The sequence below is a fragment of the Typopeltis vanoorti genome, chromosome 17, assembly GCF_054136105.1.
Source record: "Typopeltis vanoorti isolate ZY-2024b chromosome 17, IOZ_Tvanoo_1.0, whole genome shotgun sequence".
Classification (NCBI taxonomy): domain Eukaryota; kingdom Metazoa; phylum Arthropoda; class Arachnida; order Uropygi; family Thelyphonidae; genus Typopeltis; species Typopeltis vanoorti.
The window spans coordinates 85402800-85417037 of NC_143565.1; the positions used below are offsets into that span (position 1 = coordinate 85402800).

At 37.2% G+C, this 14238-nt stretch overlaps 1 pseudogene; it reads right to left on the minus strand.

Annotated features, from left to right (window-relative positions):
* Positions 1-13285: 13285 nt before the first annotated feature.
* Positions 13286-14230, minus strand: LOC150097587 (protein argonaute-3 pseudogene; annotated as a pseudogene).
* Between the last annotated feature and the right edge of the window lie 8 nt (positions 14231-14238).

A 14238-nucleotide genomic window follows, 5' to 3' on the forward strand; every position in this document is an offset into this window, starting at 1 on the left:
AACATCTCTTCATCCTTCTGAAAACCCGGTGACCAAATCTGGGCACAATAGTCCAAGTGTGGCCTAATCAAAGCCTTATACATTGGAACAATTATCTCCCTACTTCTACATGTCAGTGTCCTCCGCATCATTCCCAGAAGTCTTTGTGTTGTCTTCACAATTTTGGCGATGTGTCCCCTAAATTTTAAATCCTTATCCACTATCACCCCCAGATCTCTTATTTCCTCTACTTCCAACAATATATTCTCACCAAGCATAAATTCTGCATCCCATCTTTGTTTTTCAAATTTTAAAACCTTACATTTTGCAACATTGAACTCATATCCCCATTTGCTTGCCCAATCACTCAATTTATTCAAGTCTTCTTGCAAGGCCACAACATCTTCACTACTCTTTATGGTTCGTCCCAACTTTGCATCATCTGCAAACAACTGAATATCTCCATCCAAATCTTCACCAATATCATTAATATATAAGTTAAATAGTAATGGCCCTAAAACAGACCCCTGAGGCACTCCACTAGTGACTTTCCTTTTCCTGGATATTGCACCCCCATACACAACTTGTTGATACCTATCAGATAGCCAGTCTCCAATCCAATGCACTAATCTAATATCCAACCCCATCTGCTCGAGTTTGACTGTCAACTTATCATGAGGTACTCTATCAAAAGCTTTTGCGAAATCCAAGTATATTACTGTGTATCCTTCTCCTCTGTCCAAGGAAGCAGTCACTTTATTGTAATAAGTAAGTAGATTACTAAAACATGACCTCCCTTTAGCAAATCCATGCTGTCCATCAAAAATTATACCATTGTTGTCAGCCCAACTCTGGATCCTAGTTCTCACAAGCTTCTCCAACAACTTAACCACAACACCTGACACACAGATAGGCCTATAGTTTGATGCTTGAGTTCGATCACCTCCTTTATGAAGTGGCACAATCTTGCCCTCCTTCCACTCTTTAGGAACTTGACCAAGTGCAAGACTCGTATTAAAAAAATATGTCAAGGCAGGTGTCAACTCTCTAGCACACTCCTTCAGAATACGTGGTGATATATTATCAAGTCCCACAGCCTTATTTACATCTAGTTTACTCAACTCCCCAAACACCTCTTGCTCTCTTACAGTCAGTCTCTCCTCCCCATCATCAACTGCTCTTAATCTCTCCATGAAGTCACATTCACAAGATTGAAAGATCTTTATGAATTGCTCATTAAGTATCTCCACAACACATTCTGCAACAGCTGTCTTTATACCATTTCCTCCAATCAATGTCATCCTTCCATAATCATTCTTTCTTTTGCTGGCTACATATCGAAAGAACTCCCTAGGATTCTTTTTGGCTTCATTAGCTAACTGCTGTTCATACCTCTCTTTAGCTACTCTCACCAACCAAGTCACCCTCCTTGCCTGGTCTTTGTAGACCTCATGAAATTGGTTACTTTCACTTCTCTTATGCAGTCTCCACAATGCCTTTTTTTTCTGTATTGCATGCTTAATCTCTTTATTCATCCATCTCACACCTACCTTATTTAACCTTCTCACCCATGGTATACATTTAGACATTGCATCTACTAAATAGTTTTTGAAAATCCCCCAAGCTGCATTGATCTCTTTTCCAGCTAACTCCTCATTCCATGCTACATCTGCAAGCTGTCTCCTGAGCTCTTCATAATCACCCCCCTTGTAGTTCCACATATACCCTTTTTTCACAGGGGTCCTTGCACTGCTGGCAACCACCCAGGTAATCACCTCATGGTCACTTTCACCAATTGGTGGATGATTTGACACCTCATTTATAATTACATCTTCCGATGAGATGACCAAATCCAAGACCCTTAATCCTCGTGTGCCCTCTGTTACATACTGTCTGAGGTAGTTATCCCTCAAAAACTTAAGAAACTCATTTTCTTTACTTCCAGTCGCTATCTCTTCATTCCAGTCTATATTGCCATAATTAAAATCACCCATAATGATCACCCTTTTCTTATTTGCTTGGCTTATTTGACTATACATTTCACTATCACCACCATCCACATTACCAGGTCTATAACAACATCCCACCAAGTATTTGATTCTATTTACCTCTATCTCACACCATACTGCCTCAAAACCACTGGCCCTATTTCCCTCTTGCATCTCTACCTTGTATGGACATAACTCTTTCTCTATCATCAATAGCACTCCCCCTCCCTTTTTATCCCTTCTATCCTCACGAAACACATCATACCTTTCCATCTCTATTCCTGTCAGGATGTCGTCCTCATCTAACCATGTCTCACTTATTCCGACAATCTCTGGGTGCACAGACGCAATTAGTGCAACCATTTCATCCGCCTTGTTTCTTATGCTTCTAGCATTGGTATACAAACACAACAACTCATTTCTGGATCTACAGCTAGTTCCACTGATACCATTCACTCGATGTGCTCTCTCCATGCTGAACTGGGGCCATTTCTCTTTCTGCTTCTTCATTTTAGAACCCTTTGCAACAACATCTGTTTCCTCTTGATCCCTGGTCATCCCATTACTTTCCTGCCTACACATGCTCTCACCTCCTCTTGGAGCATCCACCTTTCTCACGCTGTGTATCCCTGTCCACCCTGGGCCTCCCCGTTACCCTGCTCCTCTTGCACACCCATTCTCTCATTTTCTATACTCATACCACTCACCTCTCCATTGTTTTCCACTTCTTCAATCTCTCCTGTCTTACTCTCCTGCTCTTCCACATCACTCCCCTCTCGATCTGATTCATTTTCTCTATTCACTTCTCTACCTTCCAGCAGCAGTCTCTCCAAGCGACTCACACCATAACCACTCAAATGCAGTCCATCGCTCCCATACAGCTCACTTCGTCCCTCAAACTCATTCCACACATTAACAAACTGTACTCCCGTCTCCTCACACATTTCAGCCAGAATAGTATTTGATTATCAGATGTTATAATGGCAAAAATAGTAAGAAAAAAATCATTTGCACTTTCTCTTTCTCAAAACACAAAGAAAGAACATTGTAAATTCACCCAGTGGAGAAGAAAATACTACATATTTTTCTTCTGTTATCTGCTTTTTTTTCTTTTGGTACAAAGAAGAAATCACTGCATATAACCTTGAGTATGCAGGAGGGAAAAAATCTGGAAATTGGTTACATTATAATGAATAGAGAAATCATGTCAGAAAAAATTATTCACGTAAGATTCTAATATCAGCAGACATAACATTTTCTTCTAGGTTAGATATCTAAAGTAACTAAACCTTTGCTACTGTTTTACACTAAAATGAATGGGTATGTTCCCCAAGTGATTTACGTTTGTAACAGTTGTCTTGCTAACGATTTATGAAATAAATTCTCTGAAATATCTGCAAATTGAATAGGTCTATACCCCCTCCCCTCCAAAAAAAAGAAGATTATGAAATGCATATGCACCTTTTCTTTGAAAATAATTCAAATCCTCTTTTCAAGATAATTGTATGAAATAATTTATAATTTTTTGATAATAAACGTGAAACTAATCATTATAAATTAAGAAATTAGTTTGGCAAGATATGTAAAAGAAATGTCAGTATTTCTGGTAGGATATCTGTAATCAACAATCAAAAAGGAAACAACATTCGTGATGTATTCTGCACTACAGCTTGAGGAACTTTAGTGTTCTCTCTTTCCTTTCTCAATAGCACTGAGAGTAATAAGCCTTTAGTTTTTCTTCCAGCTATGAGAATCTTATCAAGTATTTCTAAGATGCAGATTATTTCAGAAATAGCAACCAGCAGCAGAAGTAGTAATATTTAGATTTTTTTAAAGAAAAACAAAAATAATACTACTGAACTTTCTTTTGTGTAGTATGCATAAACAGTTTGACATAATGAAAATATAGCATAGTATTGCTAAAACTTTGAATAATTTCAGCAGACCGCTGAATAGCTGATTTCGGATGCAGAGAAAGAGTACCGAATTAGAAGCTTCGAATATACAGAAATATTAAGAAGTTGCAGTAAAAAATCTTAAAAATGAGCATAACTTTTGAATCATTCCATTCAATCATTCCTTTCTATTATATTTTCAAAATATCTACAGTGGTTAAGCACTGGATATTACAGTAATGTGCATCCTACAAAAAAAAAAATCTGTTGCAATTTTAAGCAAAAGAAGAAGGCTAAGAGTCTCTGATAAAATACCGTTGGATATAAAATTTTGATAATAAAAAAAGACACAATATCGGAAACAGAGTAATGCAGTTTATAATCATTTGTTGTTCATAAAAAAAAATTTTTTTTTAAAATATCGTTCCTAAAATTGAAATGTGGTATTCAATATCAACTTAATATTGAAATATGACTATCCATATAAAGGTATTTTGCAAAGAAAGAAAGCAAAATGTCATTTATTTCACTAAATGTTATTTAAAAATATAAATATTTGACAAAATATTTTAAATGCAAACAAACATTTGAAAATTCGTGAAAAAGAATCTATATTGTCAATAAATGAAGGAAATTTACTATTACTAAAATATATTCATTGCAAAATCTGCGGGCATTTCAGGATTGATTATTTATTTTTGCAGTTGTGAAACTTCTATTTGTGGAAAGAAACACAATAAATTGTGCAGGAAAAAAAAAAACGATCAAATATATCCTAGTACAGTAAAGCAAATTCCAAGTACCGCAGTACATGTAAAGACAGGTGACTCAAAAGTCCTCCACCACAGTTAATCTGCTAATGGCTCTAAAATTGCCGTTAAGGGATTAACAGCGGAGGAGGGTAAATACATGATAAAAGATAGAATGCCGATGAAGTTTTGATCCATGAAAAATTCTGAGGTAGTCTGGCTATTTCATCCATCTCAGCCAGTAGGAGGGTTAAGAGCAAAATTTAAATTTCTTAAACCAGAACACAGTTGTTTGTAATATGTACTGAATTACATGAGAAATTACACACCTTTTAAAGTATCACTGGTTTGTTGCTATTACATAACAATCATAAAGAATCTCGGCTTTGATTTCATTCATCTGTATTTTCCTTCAAAACATTTAAGACAATGGGGATGAAAACTGTTTATGCAATATAATTTGTGTAAATACAAAGGTTATTAAATATAAAATCCATATTTATAGAGAGCAAGTAGTCAAATATAAGTGGAAACTACTTTGTCTCTATAAAGATTTAATACTTGAAGGCTTTGGAAAAGTTTTCTATGTATGAACTCTCCATTACACAGCATATCGCATTTTATTATATATTTTTAAGAGTTTCACCTATTGACAATAATTTTGATCTTGCCTCTTAATCAGGCTTGGTCTTTCATGCAACTACAGAATTTTAATTATTGAAATCTCCCTTGCCTTCATCTTTCCATATCCCAATGAAGAATTCTTGCTGAAGACTGCAATTGATTATTCAGATTTTAAATTATTTTTAAAATGCTATAATGTGAAAGGCAATATCTGTTAATACAGCAGTGTTTTTCAGATATTGCAAGTACCTGAAAAAACTTGTAATGAAATCGTCCCATTAATGTGGAAGCATTTTCATATGGAATTCTGCTTGCCACTGCATGGATAAACTGGATCATAAATTGTTTTGCCTGAATAGCAATCTAATTGCTAGTGAGATAATGCATAAAGCAGTTTCGCTGTCCAGTAAGTAGATAAATACTAGTGGAAAAGACTTATTTTCATGAGGTTAGCACTTTCTCCTATTGTTATATCATTGAATTATTTGTACAATTAACACCCTGTAACAACTTAAAAGGAATATTCTGTTTCCTTTTAGGATGTTTGCATTTAATGTGCTACTGAAGATGAAAAGGAGGCAAAATTAAGCATTGAGTTGAACAAGAGAGGGGAAAGAGAAGGAAAAGTCATCAGAGAACAAGATGGAAGGATGATCTGCAAAGGTTTAACATGAGATGGTAGACACTGACTGAAGACAGACAGCTGGAAGGTTAAGGTGATGGGTAAGGGCTTATATCTAGCAGTGGATGTGAAGAGGCTAAAGAAATACTTTCTCAGGTGACTATGTGAGAGTAGTAGTATTGCTGTTATTTCACATTTGCATTATGAATAATTACTTTAAAACATTACTGAATGTTAATAGATACTTTCTGGTGTATTTCATTAAAGGCATCAACATACACAACATGTAAGCAGATATTTTAGTATCAGTTGCAGATTTTACCATTAAGCTCATGCTATACTAGCTGAGGAAGGGGGGGTGCTCAGAAGGCAGTTTTTAATGTAAATTTATTCATTACTTTGCTCCTTACATCTTCTGTGCTATATAACATAGTGCTCAGATTTGTTTGATTGGATAGTTAGAATACTTTTGAATTTTAAAAAAATAAAATGTTGCAATTTAGCCAAATTTTTTAACATTAGTTCCACCTTCCAAATATAAGCTTATAGTAAATTAGTACCATTTGTGAGGTAAGTTAGATTTCTAGGAATCCTGCTCTGCAGAAGAATTATTAAACTTTTCAAGCAGTTATCACTAAGCAGAGTGGTAGTGTTGCACCCAGACGACTCATCTACAACATCGATCTAAATGCTGTGGACCTGCTTGTAAGGAAGTGTTGGCAGAGTGACAAGTTGATGAATGCGAAGGTAAGGACTGAAGCAACAATTGGAAATGCTTCCTATAGGATTGCTTGACATCCGTATTAGGATACATAGATCTGGTCTCATCTTTCATATCTAGATAAGAAAATGCTGAAGAAAACTTAACGACTAGTCCCTGGATTTTATCTCCATTTCAGTATTGCATTTATTTCATGCTAAAGATGGAGATATAAGATAGAGGGAGAGAGCTTATCTAATGAGATTAATTATACCTGCTGCATCCATTCTACAATAGTATGGATGCAGCAGGTGATAGAAGAACATGAGCTCATTCCAGAAGCTGTGTAAGGATGAGAAAGCAATAGGGTGAGGAGTTTTTTAATGAGTGGTGGAATGCAGGTGATGGACTTCAAGAGTAATCAGTGATTGCACTAAGAATAAATTCAAAGTGAAGATCAGTGGGTACCGTAATGTGTAAAATGAGTGACTATGGAGTGTTAAAAATAATGATATACATGAATCAGCATTTAAGTTTATTTTTATACTTGATTCCCACACTTTTAATCAAATAATGGTTCAAATAAATTTCTTAGCAAGCCAAAAAACTTCTGTACACAAACATGTTCATCTGATCTCAAGATTATATGTATCGCAATTCGGTACTCCATATCACTATATTCAGTAGTGATATGGAGTACTGTCTGCTGTGCAATCACAAAAAAATGCATCACACAAAAATCATCTGAGCATTAAACTCCTAGTCGAGAGTATCTATTGACACACCAAATAGAGGAACGCATTCTATCGTATTCCGTTCTGTCATCTTATATGATCTGTTGGCCATCAGTTTTAGGAAGCTGAGGATGCCAGAGAAGTAATATGATTATGCTAAAGGAAACATTTTTCCATCGTTTAATGATGTCGGCCAGAATTAATTCCAGATACTCTATTTATGCTGCAGTTTCAAGAACTAATTGGCGACTAACATGGCTGTCTGATAATACCTCACAGGAAGTTAGCCATAAACTACTTCCCCTTTTCTAGCATTGTATAAAACTGGTTATATATATAACATTAATCCCCTTTATTATAGAGAGTGTTTCAAAAGGGATATACAACTTCAAATAATAATAGAAGGTAAATAGCGAGAGATGAACAATTTTTATTACCATGCAAATGTAGTGTAACCAGGGCCTTCACCAGATTAGATCGTGCTATGAGGCAAACAAATATCTCCCCTCATGGATTATAAGGCAAAATATAAGAAAATCTCCAATTGCTATTTTGTTTTTATTACAAGAGAAACATTAATGCAAAACGATTACATAATAATATTAATTAAATGTTTGCTCTGCTGGGATATCACACAATAAAACTGTTCATAAGCTCTTCTAAATTTAAATTATAAGCTATGTCCGCCTCTATCGATATAGTTGCTAGACCAACCAATCTTTCTTGGGTCATTGCTGTTTGCAAATAATTTTAATCAGTTTAAGCTTGAAAAAACTTCTTTCTGCACTTGCTAATTGTTAGCGTAGCGACGGCGCCTACCGCAGTATGACTGAACGAACGCCCTTATTTAGTCGCGCCGTGAGGCAGTCTGCCTCTATACTACACCTTGTCGATGGTACTGAGCACTTGAAGTTTTAACACAAAATTCGATATGACTGTCTCCAGTAATTCTGCAGACTTCAGCAAAGGCGGTAGTAATTCTGGAACACATCTCAACCAAATTGGCTGGTAGTGATACAAACATTCGATCTTTCGCAAAGCCCCACAAGAAAAAATTTAACGGAGTAAGATCGGGGGGGAACGCGGTGACCATGCTACAGGTGTCCGCATACGACCTTACGTCCGTCAGGTAATGTCCTTGTACGAGGGTGGTCTGAAAAGCTCTCGGCCTCGACCATAGATGGCAACACTATCGGAAAGATATTTTTTCTAAGTTCGTACATCTGTCATAAGCATCCATGTGAAATTGCAAGTCATTCTATCAAGTAGTTTGTTTTATACAGCTGTCTGAAACAAGTGTTGTCTATATCCCTTTAAGTGGATAAAATTCTTTTTAAAAGAAGGTTTTATGCCAAAAGAAATTCGAAATTCATAAACGTTTATGGGCACTCTTCTCCTTCGTTTCCGACAATTAAGAAATGGGTCGCAGAGTTTAAACGTGGTCGTACCCACCTTGAAGATGATCCACGTGAAGAATGTCCAAAAAGTGTAACAACACCAGAAATCATTGATCAGTGCAATATGGTATTGGATGACCGACGAATCGGAGTGAGTGAAATTGCTGAGACTATAGGCAATTCAAAAGAACATGTAGGATATATTTTGCATGAAGAATTGCATATGAAAAACCTTTGCATAAGATGGGTGCTGCGCTTGCTCAGAGCAGATCAAAAACGCACTTGCATGAAAATCTCTGGACAGTGCTTGGAGCATTTTAACAAGAATAAAACTGATTTTGTGTGTCGATTTATTACTATGGATGAGACTTGGATTCACCATCACACACTAGAATCCAAACAGCAGTCAAAACATTGGACAGAAGCTGGTTGTTCAGTGCCGGTTCCATCAGCAGGAAAGGTCGTGGCATCAGTGTTTTGGGATGCTAAAGGCATTTTGTTTATTATCTTGAAAAGAATAAAACAATAACCGGGGAATATTATTCCAATCTTTTTTCTAACCTGTACCAGACTAGAAAAAATTCGTGAGAAAATACCTGGTTTGCAGAAGAAAAAAATCATCTGTTATCAGAACAGTGCACCTGCCCACAAAGGTGTTTTGGCAATGGGAAAATTAAGGAATCTGCACTATGAATTGTTGGAACATCCACCTGTTCCCAGATCTGACTTCTATCTCTTCCCAAAACTAAAACTTTTCCTCGCTGGTCAGCGTTTTTCTTCTAATCAAGAGGTGATTGCAGCTGTAGAGGGGTATTTTGCAGATCTTACTGAGAACCACTACAGGGACGGGATAATAGCGCTGGAGCATCGCTGGAATAAATGTCTTGGTCTTGAGGGAGATTATGTTTAAAAAATAAAAATAATTTTTAAATTATAAATCTTTTTTCATTATTAGGCCGAGAACTTTTCAGACCACTCTCGTAGCATGTCCAGATGCACACCACCAGAAACGTAGACTCCGAAAAAAGAAGGACCTGTATTCGCTTTCTTCTTGCTTATGACGCAAAAAACGTTAGCCTTTGGGGTGCTGTGAACATGTTCTACGATGGCGTGTGGACTTTCGCTTCGAAAAATTCTGCAGTTGTGAGTGTTTACTTGCCCACTTATATAAAAGTGCACTCGTCACTGAAAACAGTCGTGTCCAAAAAGTCATCATTTTCTTTTATCCTACTGATAATTTCCGTACAGAAATCCTGGCGTATCTTGTTACTGTACTTCCACAGATGCCAGACCCTTCCACACTTCTGCGCATGTCAAAAGAAGGAGATTCCATTCTGTTATTAGGGTAATTAATGCGTTTCGTGGGATGAGTTGTTTATTATTATACGTCGGTAAATTAGCTTTTCTTTTATGAAAATTCTAGTTCTTAAAGTGAAACTATTTTGCTTGTACAACAGTTGGAAAATTTACGTATAAAGCACGTGATTTCGCGTGTTGGTAACCAATTCGTACATCGTTTATTTCTGTCTCCCCTTCAGCATGAATTGACTATTCATATTTCCAAGGTCGATTCTACGAAGTGTGGGCGTACAATATCGTCTTTCTTCAAATGCATGAAGGTAAATTTGTAGGGCCTTAAATGTAGACGCTGTCGTAAAACACGCCACACAGTCACAAGTGGAATTCCAATTTGAATCAACTAAAAAGTCCTTTTTTTCCAGAGAAGCCCTGGAAAGTCAACTAGACGGCCGTCTGGTTGACTTTCCAGGGCTTCTCTGGAAACTCTCCCGAACTTCTTCCACGGCAGCATTGGCAGCACCAGCCTTCCCGATCACTGTAGAGGATGCACAGAACAGCCTGTTTCCACAAAATTCTTGTGCGACGTGTAGATTTGTGCACCTACTAATGTATTGTTCGCGGAAATTCCTCTGAACTTGTGTTGCAGATTTCGTTTTCTGAAACTAAAACACAGAACGTGCTCGCTCTGCCCCATCGAAAGTCGCTATTTTCAAATGGTGTGATGCATCACGCCATCTAGTGTCACTTGATAATAAAGTTACTTGACCAAACATTGATGTTTCACAACATTATGACACTCACTCACTCAGCTTTTGTAAGTCCTCCGAGTTATTCGGTATTCTCCTGCAAAGTTGTATACACCCTATACACCATTGGCAAACTCAATATTAATTTGCTATGCATCTGACAAATTTTTCAGTATTATCAATTACTACAGTGTTTCTCAAACTTCAGATATCCATGTATCCCTTCCTAAATTTTCATTATTACCAAGTACCCTTATTAAAATAATAATAATAAACAAAATAAAAGGTAGGCCTGTGTAGCTCAGTGGAAGTAACGCTTGCGTCCTCTGCGCTTGGCCGCTTGAAGTTAGGTCTAGGCTCTAGTCTAGTCGCTGACTGGAGGAACTTTTTCTAAGCCTATCTTCGACCGGTTCCCGAGTTAATCGATCTCTGGCACAGGCAAGCGGGTTTTTCGTCCCGTAAACTCAAGAAAATCGACCGTAGTACCCACATTATTTCAGACAGTGACATATCTTGTTAGGGTTAGGTACCAAGAGATAGCAGCACTTGTTTGCCAGCCTCTTCATCGGTGGCTGCTATAATTAGTGATTGATATGGGCCAGCTATCTGATTGGCTACCGGTGGAGATTGAACTGCCCACTCAGTCTCCAAAAGCTAGATAGGGTATAAAGGCCTCGCCTAATCCTATTAAGGAATAAAAGGCGTTAGTTGATTTTTTTTTTATTTAGAACAAAATAAAATAAAAAAGTATGTTTCCGATTTGAATTTAGATATACGTGTAAACAAAAAATATGCTTTATTTTTAATAGAACAAAACTGATTCGTATAATTTTTTTATCAATCGCTATGATTAGATTATTATTAGACACCTCCAGGGAGTCCAAAAACTCATTAAGGGAGGATACCTGCTCTACAACTCTGTCTTCACCACTCAATCCACCAACTGACCGCAACTGCACCAACACCATCTACCGCCGACCACCACCACTAGTATTTCCAAAGACAATCAGAAACATCCATGCCCACAGCGCAATTCGAACCCGCAGCCTTTTAGCTGGAGAGCAGATACGCTAACCACTCGGCATATCCCCTCTCCAGCGGATACGCACGAGTGATCGCCCGCGTATTTGAAAACTATTCAAATGAAGCAGTTATCACAATTTGAGTAGGAGAATTCATACAAAATATATAATTTATTGAGAAAATATACGTTTAAAATGAATCTTTTTTTCCTTAATAATGATCTTAATAATAAATCGCCTCCATAGCACAATTGGAAGAACTAAGGTACGTTGCGCCCTTCCTTTGGAAAAGGCCTGGGTTTGATTTTCTCGTCATGGAGGAATCTTTATATGGACTTTTTCAATTGCAAGTGAGTTAGCTGATCTCATACGGAAGTAGCAGGGTTTTTTCTCCCGGAAACTCCAGTTTTTCATCACGCATACAGACAAATAGGCCCTTCAGAACACGCGATACACACAAACATACAGACAAAAAAATACTAGTGGTGGTGGTGGGATGGGGGTGGGCAATTGATGGCTTTGATGTAGAGGTTCGGTGCAGTGGTGGAGACGGAGAGTTCTACAGTAGATGTCCTTCCGTGATAAGTCTTCGGACTCCTTGGAGGTGTCACGAATATTAATAATTTCATGCATTAATGATGCATAGCGCATCATTGTGATTGTCTGTGAAAATACAAGTAGTGGTAGTGGGCGGTAAATGGTGTCGGTGTAGATGATGGTAGTTGTAGTTCGTTGCAGTTGGTGGATTAGAGTGGTGGACAGAGAGTTGTAGAGAAGGTGCCCAACCTCAAAGTCCCTGGAGGTGTCACGTAATAATAATAATAATTGATCCTTAAGGAGATGCACAGAGTATCAGGTTAAGAAAATTTTTTGACACTACAGAACATCGTAGGGATTAGAGTGACATCTCTGCTAAAAGTGATAGATCACAATTCACTTTCTACACAGAATTAATAGGACAATTTATGAGTGCTGTATAATGTATTGATGTTCCAAACATTAATTTATATTATGTTGAATTAGCTAATTGCATATCTTTCTTAACCAATGAAATGACTGATATATCATTTGCGAGTGATCCCCAGCTTTTCTCTATAATGTGTGCAAATGCATCATTTTGTTCTGTTCTGGACTTTACTTCTCTTTTAAACTTACCTGAAATATCCCAACATCTGAAGTGTGTGTGTGTAAATCGAATCCAAAATGTACTGGTGAATCTCTTTAATTATTATAGAAGCTACTGAACTGGCCTCTATTCATTCTTCTTCATTATTTCTGTTTGTTTCGTAGAAACAACTTTTCCCATTCAATTTCTCCGAAGAAGTACAGGTCACAGCTATACAAGTATATATATATATATATATATATAAAACGTTTCTGCCCAACTCCATGCGCTGTAATTCAACCCTTCAAGCGTGTGGTCGAGAGAGAAACAAACCAAAAAGTTACAAATTCAATGATTTTTTTTTTATTATTACGTTTAAAATAAAATGAGTAAATCTAATACCGACTTGCATGGTATAATAACATTCAAACAAAAAACCTTGTGTTTTTCAAGCTGTCAATAACCTTAATAGCATCGATTAGGCTGGTAGGCACAGATGGTGGGACTAAGTCAGATATATCACTATTTGAGCTTGACATATCACCCTGCAGAGAGAGATATTGACTTGCACGATATGCAGCTAAATGAGCATAACGAACAGGAGAAAGTGTCGCTATGCTGCGAGTACAACGAGCATAAGTATGACACAAATAATATGTTAGTTTTTGTAAGTCATCTGCAGTAAAGTTATTGTCATCCCATAAAACAGTATAGTGGGAAGGTTTACTGGTTCCTTGAACTCCAAAGTGACTACACAGGAAAAAATCGAAATATACAGGATGAGTAACAGATTGATCAACAGCAGTACCTGGAGAAATATTTCTCATTTTTCCTACGCCTTCTCTACTATCGAATGGTCTAAATCGAGTGTGATGATTCTTTTGTACCACTATAAAAGAAATTCCAGGCTTGTAGTCGTCTCCTCCTTGTCGAATTTTACGAATTTCTTTCGTCTGAACTTTGATAAATTCTCCTTCACTAACTCCTTTACGATAAAAAATTATCTTCTCCGGTTTTCTCCCTTTCGTCTGCCGATAAAATGCAAGCAAAAGTTCTTTAACCATTAGGTTCAAATCTGTAATGATCTCTCCTCCTTCAGCCTGCACATGTATGGACACAGCATATCTCGAAGGGATAGCATCAAGACTGCCTACTACTGCAGCAATTGATGGCTTTGTAGAACCAGGAGCCGGATGGCTAACATCGGCTCCGATAATAATAATTGGTTTTTGGAAGATGGCAGGTTTTTCGGTGGGCCAAAGTGAATTATTCACGCCTCCTCTCTTGGCATTTATCTTTTGACACAGATTGCTTATTAACTGTGGAGTACATTTCTTTACTACGTTTGCATCTTTAACGCACTGAGTCATCACACCAA